The sequence below is a fragment of the Sturnus vulgaris genome, chromosome 8 (genome assembly GCF_052056855.1).
Source record: "Sturnus vulgaris isolate bStuVul1 chromosome 8, bStuVul1.hap1, whole genome shotgun sequence".
Classification (NCBI taxonomy): domain Eukaryota; kingdom Metazoa; phylum Chordata; class Aves; order Passeriformes; family Sturnidae; genus Sturnus; species Sturnus vulgaris.
Window position 1 is genome coordinate 833159 of NC_142250.1, and position 14049 is coordinate 847207.

The following is a 14049-nucleotide window of genomic DNA, read 5'->3' on the forward strand; positions in this document are numbered from 1 at the left end:
ATGTGCTGTGGCAAATCCATAATTCCTTCAGCCACAGATTGCATCAGTGCTGACTTTGAGGTCTGTATATAATATCTCAAGACTGTGTGGCAGTTTTGCTTTCTTACAGCTATTCTGGACCAAGAATCACTATTCTCTTGTATTTCAGTCCTGTTTTAACTACAAGTGGTAGATGAGAAATGATGAGACCTGTGTGCTCTTACATGTAAAGCCAGTTTTTCTTGCAAGCAGCCTGAGCTCTGCTCTTTAGGCTCCACAGGTGCCATGGCAGTTGGCTGCTGTAGCATGCCTAGCAAAAATCAATGTGATCTTCATGATCTGTTGTTCATCAGGGGTATCCTGTCAATGTCAATGACCTGAGAACTGAAGTCTGTTACAGGTACCTAATGTTTTTACAGATATTTAAAATTAATCTTTCTGTGTTACGTGTGGGGGATGCTTTTGCTCTTACCCCCCATACCCCTGGTAACATCTTAAAAGACTTTTTAAACTACAGTAAATAAAGAACAAACTGGAACTCAGGGCTTGTTACAAACCGTTGGGGAAAAAGGCCGGAAAACTGCTGTTAGAAATCTCTTCTTCATGTTTTGCAGACCTCATCCTGCATTATAGTTCTGCCAGTCACGGTTTGTATGTTTGTTCACAGCTGACGGATTTCAGCCTTTGTGTAGAACCATTGCTGTCATAACCATCCTAGCCCTAGATGGTTACAAATCCTTGAAAGGATCCTCTCACTGGGAGCATGGTCTTACGCTTCCTTTTCCCAGTACCTGAAACCCAGGTTTCTTTGATATTCACGTCTTCATATTCTCAGAACATTCTATTCAAATACAATTCTAGTATGTCCTTATACAGAAGCGTTTTGGACTTGGTGTTCATAAAGCTGTTCTGGATCTGGTTATTTTTCCCCTTGTAAATAACTGTGCCATTAATCTTTTGTGCTTTGGGGATACATCTTTAATTTTTGCTTTGGACAAAGTCAGGGGAATATGCCTTCCATCCAGAAGGAAAAGCTATGGTGGCTCATTCCTGCCATTAGTAGCATTTTATGCTTATTTCCATTCCTTGTGGTAGCTGCTGCATTTGGCTGACAGTGTCAAGGTGGGACCTGCTGCCTGCCTGACCAGTACCAAGCTGGGGCTGCTTGTGCTGCTCAGCACTGCAGGAAACTGCTGCAGTCACAGATGAGAGCTAATGAGCCTGTCTGTCTGCTTAGAAGAGTCTTGGGCTTTGCCCTCTTATTTGTTTTCTGTGGTAAAATTAATGGGGACAGACGTTCGTTTGGGCAGTATTAATAAGGTTGCTATCATATAATCAGTCTAATAAATTGCATTGTTAGTTCAGTCTTAGATGCAAATAGAAGATAATTAGCTACATAGAGCTACAGTGATCACTGCCTAGTGGTAACTGATTGATGAAAAGTGCTGGGAGCTTTCAGAAGCAGCTTCCAAGTGTTTAAGTGGTTATTAGTGTGAAAGCCTGTCAGTGGCCTAGGAGGTGTATTAAAGGTTGTCAGATGCCTTTCACTGTCTGCTTCTCGTGTCAATTACAACGGGGGATTTTTCCAGGTAGGGGAGAAATGCTTCAATTTTGCTGTTTTTCTTATAATTAGCGGATTGGTGTGGGAAGATGTCAGTGGGACATAAGTGATGTTTCCTGATGTGCAGGAGGTAATGCTTGTGAGTGTAATCAGCAGCTTCTTAAAATGGGTTTTGCAGCCATAATATGACAAGGTATCAAATTTAAGCACTTCCGTAATTTAATGTAGTTTATTTCATGTAGCTTTCACATATTACAGAAGGATTATCCATTCACTGCATAGTCATTCCAAGGTTTAAGCCAAAACAAAACTCTGTATGTTTTCAACAAAGTATGTATTCCTTTTCCTTAGCAAAGATTTTCCTACACGAGAGTCAGCTTGATAACCTATAATTAAATGATTTAATCTGTGTGAGTACACATGTCATAGTTTATAAACTGGACAAATTGCAAGTACATTAGGCCGATTTCTCAACTGGTAAAAAAAAAGTATGATTTGCAGTGAGTTCATGTCTGTGAATTAATATGTACCCATTGTCCCAGAAATCTCAGTATCCATATAGAAATGCCATTATTTATATCAATTCATGTATATAACAAAAGAATGTCAAAGATGGAGTAATCATCTACAAAAAGGCTGCCTGAATATTTCAGGGCCAGGTTGAAGAGCAAGAGTAGGGAATGTGAGTTCTCAGGGACTGTAAATCGGAGGATCTGTTTCCATCCTAATAAAACTGCACCTCCAGAAAGGGCAATTGGAGAAACCTAATTACTAATTTATGATTTAATAAGAGCCTGCAGAGATGGAAGACTACCAGCAATGGAGTGGGATTTCACAACTGTCTTCAGCCATTCTGCAAGAAAAGATAAAAATCTCTGGTACTGGTGAGGGTCTTTCCACCCTCACTTGCAGGCAGCCAGTCTGCCCTTGTGTGCCTGTCACTGTGACACTCAGCCATCCCCCAGGCACTTCCCATTGCATTTGAGGGTAAGTGATCTTTCCCAACATTCAGAAGTGGAGACTGGAAACAGCACACACTGGAGCACTCGGGTCTTGCTGCAAAGAAAAAAAAGATGACAGAGAGGAGAAAGGGGTGAGGGAAGGACATGCATGGTCTGGGATGCTGTCATTCTAGAACTTCCTACCCCACACACTGCAACTGGAAAGTTTCTGGAGGATTTATAAAATGCCCAGTGAGCTGCTGAGAAGAACAGTGAAGATGCTTTATGACTGCTACTTGATGAGCTGAACAAGAGGTGAATGAATGTAAAGCCCCAAGACAAGAAGCTGCCACTAAGAAGACTGGAAGAGCAGCTGTCTCAGGAAAGAGAAGAAGTAGGAGGTGTAAGGAGCAGTGCTGATGGGGCAGTGAGCTGGAGGTGTCCTGATCCAGACCCTGATGAGAGCCAGGGAGTGTGGGCCTGAAGTAAAACCAAAGTACTGTACCAAAGGAATTCAGTGGACACTGGACAGAAATAGCAGCTGTTATCAGGCAGCAAAGGAAAGCTTGATTTGTGGCCTAATGAAATGTTCAGGGAACATGCTCATTGACTAAAAAACTTTTAAAATGCTGACTGGATCAGAACAGACACAGTATAGTTCTAAAGGACATTAAGGGGTGTTTTGGGGACAGGAGCCTTCAGTTTTGGGCAGAGTCAGCTTGTGTGGCGTTGACCTTAAACACGTGAATGATGCATCCATGTAGGACCAGTCCTGCTCGGACTGAAGACAGCGAGGCTGTGTGGGTGCTGGGTAACCTCATCTAGGCTGCCCTTTGCCTGATGATTGGTCACTGTTCCTTCCAGCCCAGGCTGTTCTGTGCTTCTGAGCTGTGTGCCTGAGGTCCATGTTGGTGGGAAGAGGCAGAGGTGGGATGTTCTGTGTTCTCACAACAGGCAGGGTGCTGCAGGAGGAGCTGCCTGCAAATGGGAGCACCTACCAGAGGAGTCAAACCTAAGCATCCCTGGGGACTGGACTGGCGGCAGGAGGGGACACAGGTATGAAGGTTTGCCTTCACAGAGAAATACAGGAAGCTTTAGGAGAGCTGCCAGACAAGAAGCAGCAGAGGACTGAGAAAAAACTACCTCAGGAACCACAGAGATTGTCTGTAGGCATGACTGGAGACACTTCCTTGCCATACTGACCCCTAAGAGAGAGACTGGTTGGTGCTACCCTGAGAGGGGAGGTGCTAAAGATGGCTAAAGAGCCATCCCCTGGGCTCTAGTCAGTAACCAAATCAGACAGCATCTAGAAGGCAGATGCCAGCTCTTCCCCACTTATGATTGCCTGTTTTCATTTTCATATGGTCCTTCCATTCAACATCTCTGTACCTTTAATGAATAGTAGTACATTAATGGACCTGTGGTTTTGGGATAGGTAACAGGCCACAGCCCCATAAACTGAGTCATGCTTGTATCAATTAAGAATTAAAAGAACAGAGGTTCTTTGTATGTCCTACATCTTACAGGAATTTCTCTTGAATTTTGACAGTTCACCAAAACGGTCAGTATTTTTCAGCATTTTAACATGGATCCAGGTATGTGCCCTGCAGAGGAATTAAAGCAGTGGAGAAGATCACTGTGCTGCAGCTCACACAGGTCTTGTGTGCTCTCACCCTCCTCTTACTGCAGGAATGAAAGGGACCACAGGAATATTCAGAGCATGATCCCCAGTGCTCTTTGTTGCTTTAAGTGAAAATGTTCTTCTACAGTCGTAGGAGTGATATATTTATGATCATAACAGCTCACATTTCATGGTGAACATATTTGGGGTGATGGCAATTCTACTAAATACAGATTTCCTCTAAAAAGGTTTAATGTTGACTCTGTTAAAAGAGAAAAAGCATGTTATGGGAGCAGATGGTGTAGCTTCTTTTTATTCTTGTTGCTCGAGTTGAAGTTCAGAAACTATTACTTTTTTGAAGACCTGTGCTTTCTGTGGGGGTGCTTGGTACGCCTGTACTCTGTGCTTGGGTTTTAATACTTATGGGATTGAAAAAAAAGGACTTCTTAGGTAAAATACCAAATCCTTCAGAAATCTGCCTTCTTACTCTCTACAACAAGAGTAAGAAGCTGCTCCTTAGGGGAGTCGAGTGGCTGTGGAATGTTTGTGTGTGGACAGCAATGTCCCCAGGCTCAGTGAGCACACACAGGAGCGCACTCAGTGCCTGAGGCTCACATGAGCTCTGCTCCTGGCTCAGCTGGCTGCCTGCTGCACACTGCAGCTTTTGGTGTGTGTTCGAGTCCAGCCCTCCTTCAGGAGCTTCCAGTCCCCTTCGTTTTGTGAGCCTAAAGGGCGTTTCACTGTTCCCAAAGCATACCGTGCACTTACTGGAAGTGCTTATTAAAGGAGCTTGCTTTCCTTATGCTGGCATTATCTTGGGATAAAACAGCATTAGAGACATGGAATTACTAGGAGAAACTACTTCAGTAGTACAAGTGAAAGACATAGTAATGAGGAGGTGTATTAGGTGAAAATACAGCAGACTCTTTTCATTTTGAAGTAAAATTATTTATAACAAAGTGTGTTTCTCCTGCACTTGTTAGCTACCTGCTTCTGGGGGGAATATATTTTTAAATGGTTTTATAGGCACAAGTAGAGCAGGCAATTTTTTCTTTCAAGACTTTTCAGTAGGAAAATATTTTCTATCTCAGTTTTCAAATCCTTCTGTTGAAATGAAAATGCATCAGAATAATTTATTATCAGCTACAAAGCAAAAGTTGTTTTTTTTAAAATTAGTAACATGTAAAAGGAAAAGAAAAGAAAATAGAAAAGGAAAAGAAATAGATAATATGTGATAATTTACAAAATGCAACGTTCTGTAGTAATTCGGTTTTCTGGAAAAGCATTTGCACCTGAGAAGTTGCTTTCTATGGTAGACTGGCAGGAGGAGTATTGTACTGTTTCCTGTCACTAACTAAGTACCAAGGTGCATTTAAACACACAAAGAATGTTGTTATTTCTTATGTCTAGATATTAAATCCAGTTGAAAATAAGTATTTTAAAAAAAATTCTTGCACTGGAAAAGTTTTCTTCTGTATACATGCATCCAGTTTTAGGCTCCACTTCTTTTTTGCTTTTAGTAAGTGCTGTGCCATCAAAGAAATTCCAGGCACATTATTATTGAGCTATATGTCTTTATGTGATATTTCATTCTATTTTTAATTCTATTTTGACTCCTCTGTGTGAATATCATGCAGAGGTCCAGAATGATAGTGCTGCTTTATTTTTTCCAACAGTTCCTAGCTGTGTGTGCTAACAGACTATTAAATTGATGTGCCATAATTACACATAAAAAAAGAGGGGAAACTCTTTGTGTTTTAATGGCGTTTTGGATATGGAAAGAAAATAAACAGTAGAAGTTTTCACAGCCCATCCATCTTTTGTGCCTGTCCTGGTATGCATGAAAAGGGGCACGTACACTGGGGGAAATCCCTTCTCACAGCCCTTCCTGTGCAGGAGCCTTTCATGGCATGTGATTAGGGTGACATGCACATGTATTCACATGCTTGGGTTGGGTCCCTCTGCGTTTCCCTGTTACAGGGAACTTTCCTCCCATTTGCCCCAATTCCAGCACAGTGCTGAATCAAAGCTTTTCTGCAATAAAGATAGACAAATCCATTACAGACTAAAAATTTCAAAATGGAAAAAAAATCGTTCATTAACATTTTGAGGACCCTTGACCAGCTGTCTTGAAATTTTCCAGGACATTTGTCCTTACTCTTTAAAGCTGTGCAAGGGCTTTTCAAATACAAAAGCAGTCTAAAGGTAATGAAGGGAGGAAAAGTTGGAAATTAAAATGTCAGATGCACTTAGCAGTATCTCCATAAGAAGTCCATTCTCTGATTAAAGCCTGAGCAGTCAAAGCTTTGTGTGTCCAACATGCTTTTAGGCCAGATTTATGACACTTTGTGAAGTGGACTTGTTTAAAAGCCAAACCTGAGATAGCTTTGTTAGCTGTATTTTAATTAGTATTTATTTCTTGAAAGCCCTAAGATAGTGCTAAATGCTTAAATATTGTCAACCCACTCTGTATCTGTAGAACTGAGGCAATGAAGAGGGAAACGAGGAACCTTTAGTGGTCTTTAAAACATGATCAGAATTGTCAGGCTCTTAAGTGAGTGTGAAATAATTCAAGAGGCTTGAAGCCTGCTGCTGCTGTTCCAGGAGAGCTCTGCCTCCAGTCCCTTCCCTGCTGTGTGGGGCTGACCTCCCTGCAGGGAAAGGGGAAGTTCTCCTTCTGCCCTCCTTGCTCAGGATTTGCAAGCTGCCTTTGGGGTTTCCCAGTGATCTTCAGTGGCTGATCAAAGCCCGGGGTGGGGATCAGGATGTGAAAAGGCCACAGGTGAAGGAAGTTTTCTTTCATAAATGGCATGGAAATCTTGTTCTGTGCTGGCTCCTCAGGCCCATTGGAGTGGCTATTGGGACATTGGCAGCTCTTGGAACATAAGTGTCAGAACATTGTCAAAAATCCTAACAACGCTTGAAGTTGAGGCAATTCAGAAATAATTTATTTTCCGTGTTTGATTTGTGAAAGATGGATAGATTGCGTTCCTTTTTTAACATCCGTATCATGTGTTGTGATTTCCTTTTGCCAAGTTTTTCTTGTATTTGCACTACAGATGAATTCTTACATTTCTAGCTGCAAGAAGAAAACACAAAACAGACCTTCTACTAGTGGAGCTTTTTTCCCACCTGTTCAGGAAAAAAATTATTTTTGCCTGTATACATTTTTACTGTTTCCACTCTGCTGTACTTGTAAATAAGTTATGATCTCCAAAAGGGTATTTCTGTTGCTAATAAGATTAGAAATACCTTTTCTGTGAGATATAAATAATTTATTGTTTTTCATGTTGTCTGTTTGGAAGCAGAGAAACTTGTGTCTTTTTAATTCTTAAAATAACTGACAGAACTCCTTATGTGTCAGTTAATTTCCTTTGGAATGTTCTCATCCACTGTTTAATTTTGAACTTTTTATATTTAACTGCAGTTATTTTTGGGTTGGATTTTTGGAGCGTTGTTTGTGTTTTGTTGTGGAGTTTTTCTGTGGTTATTTTTTAGTTTTAAACACGAGAAGTCAATGAGTGTTGAGTATTTGTGTGATACTTCCTAGCATGTGATTGGATACAATCTGTGTCAAAGACTACATTTCTCCTGTATTTGTCTGCAGCCTGAGGTAGCAAGGCCCAGAGACAGCCAGAGGTCACAGACATAGAGGCCATCTGGTATAAAAGTATGAATAACTTGGGAAAATGACAGCATTGACATTAAATCACTAGACTTAAATAACGGTGCCTGTTACTCTCCAATACCACTCAGAGCTTTCTTAAACATGCACTTAATGCAGGAATACAGATACAAGGACAGAAATCCATGGAGCCCTGGAAAGCAGTGCTGGAGTTGCCAGAGGCCAGTGGCAGAGGCACTGGTGTGCAGGAGGGCAGGGAGGGAGGCTTGGCACAGAGCACACCGTGACCAGCACCTCCTTCTCACATCCTTCTCACTGCTCCTGCCCCACTAAACGCCTTTCCTTTTGTTCTCCTTTGTCACTGAGCTGGTTTTCAGCCTTTTCTTCATAATGCAGTTCTTCATTTCCTTAGGGCAACATCTCCATACTTGGAAATTTTTCTTAGGCTTGCAAGACTTGAGTTGTATTTAGTTCTGCTTTCTTTTCTTTGTGTTTCAAGTGCTCCTGTATTCTGTAAAGGACCTGAGTAGCAGCTTCTCAGTAGCCTCCAGCTTATGGTCATCATGAAATTAGTGGCCACCTATGTAGGTGCAACTGTTGGACAACTATTTCTTGGAATGGTTTAGATTTAGGTTTTAATTTCTTAAAAAAAAGAAAAAACACAAAACAACCAACCAACCACCTATTGATGCCCTCCCCCCCCCAAAAAAGAATTGAAAAATTGAAATATCTCCGTTTTGAAAACCTATTATGCTCTAAAGTCTGATTTTCAAACCCTTTATTTTTGGTGATGTTAAAACCAAAACAGTACAGAGGCTTACTGGCTTGATCCAAACCTCTTAAAATAGAGCATAAACACATTGTATAGCATTCTCCTATGAATTGGGTGGAACAGATCTTTTGTGGATTGTAATCTTACTCCAAGATCTTGTTCCCATATCATGGCTAGTGGTCTGAATTATGTCTGCTTCCTTTGTTGAAGCTTATGATTTATTTCTGTTTCAACTTCGTGGAATAATAAAATTTCTCCCTGGTGTTGCTTGCGTATAAATCTTTGTAACGCAGAAGCAGTAATGGACAGAGTTAGTGTTCACATTCATCCACACTCATTCCTGCAAACAGCAGGACAGTGCCAGGCAGCATGTACTAACCTAGCACAGAGGAGGGGATTAAGGGATTTGCAAAATTGGTCATGTATGGTTTAAAGGCTCGCTAGTATTTAGAGCAATGTGTTTTGACTGCACAATACTCTTCTTCCAAATTTTCCTGCTGAGCCTCTCATAAAATTTGAACATAGGAGCAATCCAGTGAATTGCAATAAAAACACTTCATACTGTACAGTGGATGTGGATCACCTTAGGTGGACAACTGTTAGCAGTGGATAAAAGCTGGTCTGGAAAGCCCAAGGAAATTATTCCAAACAATTGCTCCTTCTGTCTAGTAGTTCCAAACTTGTTTTCAGTCTTACCAGTGTATGCAGCTGCTAATTAATATTCTGAGAATTAAAAGAGAGGAGCTTATCATGAAGACACCACTGAGAATCCTTTAAATCAGTTTATTGGAATCCTGAGAGAAGTGAATGCAAAACATGTTGGTGTGAAATCTAGCTAAAGCAACACTCTGTTGAAGTAAACATTGGTCAAATCAACCCCCTGTGTCTGTGCTTCTGTGACTGATACCAGAACTGACAGCCATAGAAAAGGCTCTTGGAACACCTAGGGCTTTGCTGACTTGCAGATTCTTTTTTCTTTCTCCCAGGTACCTTTCCTGTCTCTCCAAATACTCAGAAGCTGGAAACGTCTGTAATTAGGGTAGCGATTTCTGCCCTTGTCCATTTGCAGTCTGATCCTGCACTCAGCCCTGTCACAGCCCGTTATTTCTGCAGCAGGCAGGTGCCTTGTTCATTGCTCAGGAGATCAGTGCAGGGGCTGTGTGTGACAGACCTGGGACAGGCTGAGATATCCAACCCTCCACATATGTACAGTCTCACTCCATAGGTGAGACACACCTCTTACAGGCAGCCTTCAGCTTAACAGTTCCTACTGCTTTAGCATTCAACACTGTATCTGTAATAACTTTTATTAAAATACCTGTTGAGTCTCTTACAACTTTTTCAAGAAAAAGCTGAAAAAACCCACCACACCAGAGGTGAATTTTCCAGAGCCCCGGGGTCCCAGCAGTGCCCAAGGGCAGAACGTTGCCTCTCCCTTACAGGCCTGTGCTGTCTGCATGCTGAGATGGTGGTGTTGGGGATTACTCTGTACCTGCAGCAATTCCAGGACTGCAGAGGACACTTGACTCTTAGGTTTCACAGATAATTGCTGGTGGGAGTTGTGTTAAATTACAAGCTGACAAGAGAATTTCTACACTGAATAAAAAATGCTGTGCCTGTATCTTTCAAGCTTTACATTCCTTCTGCACCATCTCCTTCCATCCTGCCTCACAGTGAATCCTTTTTGGCAGACTCCTCATACTATCCCCTTCTTCCTCCTGAGGACTGTGCAAGCCAGCCCCACTGAGGATTTTTAATGACACTTCTGCTCTTCCTGCCCTTTAAACTGCAGCCTACAGATAGTTTTCTGAGGTTTTTGTCCAGTCTGTATATTTGCTCTTTTTCTGTCCTAACAGAGATTTGTTGACACTGTGCTATTGAAGAAGATGGGAAAAAGATGTCTGTGACAGAAAGGATAAGCTGCTTTCAGATCTGTCTTCAACAAGGTAAGAATAAGAGGGAATTTTATATGCAGTCAGCAACTTTTTTTTATATTTGAGATGCATGGGTGGAGGCAGCAATCACTTTCCTCAGCTATCTTATAAGATGCCTGAGGAATATTGCCTGAGTTTTTAAAAAGGCAGTCTGGCACAGATTCATGACTTGGGCTTTATGCAGAATCCTTACGTTTTTGAGAAACGTTGGTTAGCTGTAAATGGATTCAAAATAAAATGAAATACAATTTTTTAATGCTGAGAGGAGCACTGAGGATACAGTGGTGTCGGTGTAAGGTGGTTTTGTGTGCTGTTTGGTGCTGCATTCCCTGGGGATGGTTTCCCTCCCACTGAGGGACACTCGTGGTCTGTCCCGTGCTGGGAGGGGCAGTGACGTGTGTGGCACATGATGGGCACAGCCCCTGCAGGGGATGGCATCACATCAGAGCACAGCTGTTTTCAAAGAATGTCTTACAGGCCTCTTCAGACACGGTTCCAGCTCTTACATTCACACTTCCATTTACTGTCTACTTTCAGCTTTAGTCTAATGCACTTTTACTTTAAAACATCTCTCCTTACACAGAGCAAAAAGAGATTGTTTTCCCTTAATGGTGGGAGAATTTTTGAATCTGAAGCGGTACATTGTTGTGTGAAAACTGACAATGTAAAAAAAAAAAAAATAGAGTTTAGCATTGAAATTACAGGACAAAAAGTTACGACAAAGAGATACATGCCAAAGAAGAAGGAAGGAACCTGTGGCATAATTTCATATAATTTTGTCTATTTTCTTTGTCCCTGATAAACTGGTATGTAGAAATAAGCTTGATTTCACTGAGGGAAAAAAAGTGATTATTAAGTATTTGTAGCAGAAATCATGAAGATAGGTTGCCTGGAAAAGCTGTGCACTGTGTTGGAAATATTTAAGAACATGCTAGACACTGATGTGTCAGAATGACTTAAATAGATGGAGACAGCTAGCAAGGACATAGGCTACATAACCCCTACTCTTTGTTACTGAAAACTATGAAGGTACTGAAAAAGTAAAATAAATGATATTTAATATTTTTCGTTTCACATACAAAACACAGGCAGATATTAACATAGCCGGTGATGGGGCATTTCTGTGCAGTTCCAAGATTTTTACTGAGCTGATTCCATTCCTCAATATTAATTTGGGGTGCTCAGTAATGCATAAGAATTGATATAAATGGAAAAAAAGGTAATGAAATGTGGGTATTTTCAAAAATCCAAATCTACTTTTTACTCACTGAAGTGCCCTACTCCATTGAAAATCTCACTTCCTGGCACTGTTCCATAGCATTCTCATACATGGGGTGTAAGTTGAAATCCACCACGAGCGAGCTGAGCTGTCATTTTCCCTGCTGTACAGGGTCACAGCACAGTTCACATTCACAGCCTGCCCTCAGTCAAACCTTCTCTGACTCCTCATAATGCCTGAAAATCTAAAGGCGCTTCCCAGCAGTTCTGAGACACCTCAGTTTATTAAAAGCACATGTTCATAACTCTACATGGGAACACAGTTTTCCTTTGGGGGCAGAAAAGAAAGGAAATAAATGTGGATGTGACATATTAGCCTCATGATAGCAATCCATTTTCTTACCTTGCTGTTTCCCTAGCAACTGTTTGTGGTTGTCCCCAAAATGCGTGCTTTAAATAACTCTAGGAATGTTACTTCAGTCGGAAAGACAAAGTGCTGCTGGTGCCAGCCTAAGAAAAGTGCATTATCTATTGCATATTACTAGAAATATACCAGTTATTGACGTGTATGCCTCAAAGCAATTCATACAGGGGCCTCTGGCATGGGTTTCTTGAAAACAAGCTGCTACCAACTAGAAGGGATCTGGTGTGGGTCATTTTTCCCCTCTCAGAACTGCAACATTTTCCATGCCAAGCAAAGTGGTAAAGAAGCTGCTGTACAGACTGTATGGTGTTTGGAGACTGCTAATTACATTTGCACTGGCTGCAGCCACAACTGGTGAAGCCACAACTTCAGGGCTTGCCATTTTGATGTTCTGCTGAGATTATCATCAGCATTTCAATTCTCTGAATACAAATCCTTTGATTAAGTTTGGCAAAGGCCTTTATGACATTAATGAAAGGGGTGTTATTTCATGGAAATGTGTGTCAGGAACGTTGTGCTCCTGGGAACTTGGGGGACCTTTGTTACTTGGAAAGGAACTTCCCTGCTTTGAGGCTCCCTTTTGCAGCATGTCCTTGAAGGACCTTGAGAGGCATTGTCACCTAGGTCAGTGTGGTTCTGGGGCAGTTTTGGCCTGTAACTGCACATTAACTTTAGGACACCATTTTCTTTGTGCAAAGGCTGCAGTAATGACTGCCAAATGAGCCTACAGTATACAGTGGCTTTCACTACATCATCATGGAGCTGGTGGTCACAACAGAGGTGGGCTATTTCCATGGAGAGAAATGGGATCTATTCAGAGAACTCGTTCCCCTGTGCCTGCCCTTCCTCTCCATATTTTCATCACAGGTGGATGAAAGGCAGCTTCTACTTCAATACAAATTAAATTAGTTATTACAGTATTGATTTCAGTTGGGCTAGTAGCAAGAAGCAATTATAATAAGTAGGAACTTAAAAGGTTTACTGCTGACCATTTTAATTCACAAATGGCCTGTTTAAGAATGTCTTACATGGGAAAAGCTCCTGTTAGGCTTCAGAGGAAAGTGTGCCTGAGTAGCAGCAGTTCAGCATGTAGGCAGGAGTGATGAAGCTTGGCAAACGTATCCGTGTTCTGGAGGTCTGTTCTGTGGCACACCAATGCAATGTCTGTTAAAAACATCATCGTTTAACTCATAGAAGAAATTACAGGAAGTGATTTGAGGAGATGTAAGTAATAGGAAGAAATTAATAAAAATAAAATACAGTAGACTCTTGAAGCTGGAGGGTAACTCGCAGCCAGTTACTGAGACACAGCAATTGGGTTTTCAGCCTGGTGGTTGGTACACTTATTTCATGGTCATAGTGAACATTTTCATTTCTTTATGCCAAGTCCAGAACAGAAGAGGAAAGAACATGGCCTAAAGGTTCCTGTGGAGGGAATATCAAAACTTTGGTACATCCCATGTCAACCTGTATGTACCTCACTTTTTCTTGGAGACCTGAATCTCACACCCTCTGCTGCCAGCTGTCCCACTTGTTCAGTGCAGCTGCTGTTTCTGCTGCCAGGAGCCCGGGTCAAACCAAGAGACTTGGTTTCAAGAATAGCAATGGGGATCTGGTTTCTGGCTGCAGAGAAGGTGTGAATTGCCAGTCTAGCCACAAAGAAGGCAGTGTGCATTTTCACAGCAGGAAGCAATGAGGAGAGGGTTCTACTACAGCATCTCAGCAGATGTAAATACAGAAGTAGTGTTGGCAAAGGTAGGAGATGTTGGTTTATTCCAGCTGAGGATCTGACCCTGGCTCTGGAGCTGTTTCCTGACCACGGTGTCTGTTCCATTTTGAGGGTTTCATTTCTGGTTTAGATCTCTAGGAGAGATTCAGAGCTATAAAGCAATAGTAAAGGATGAGTAAGAAATGTCTAATAGCAATAATTCATAGATATCAAGGGGTTTCTAAGCTACAAGTTAGACTTGTGCA

General features: G+C 41.6%; 1 long non-coding RNA gene across 1 annotated transcript in view; it reads left to right on the top strand.

The window, feature by feature from the left end:
- The window catches only part of LOC148222894 (uncharacterized), an 86924-nt gene that overhangs the window by 16821 nt on the left and 56054 nt on the right, over positions 1–14049 (top strand). The window contains exon 2 of the long non-coding RNA XR_015805045.1: positions 10356–10445. This is a non-coding gene — a long non-coding RNA (uncharacterized LOC148222894). The remainder of the gene's footprint in view (positions 1–10355; positions 10446–14049) is intronic.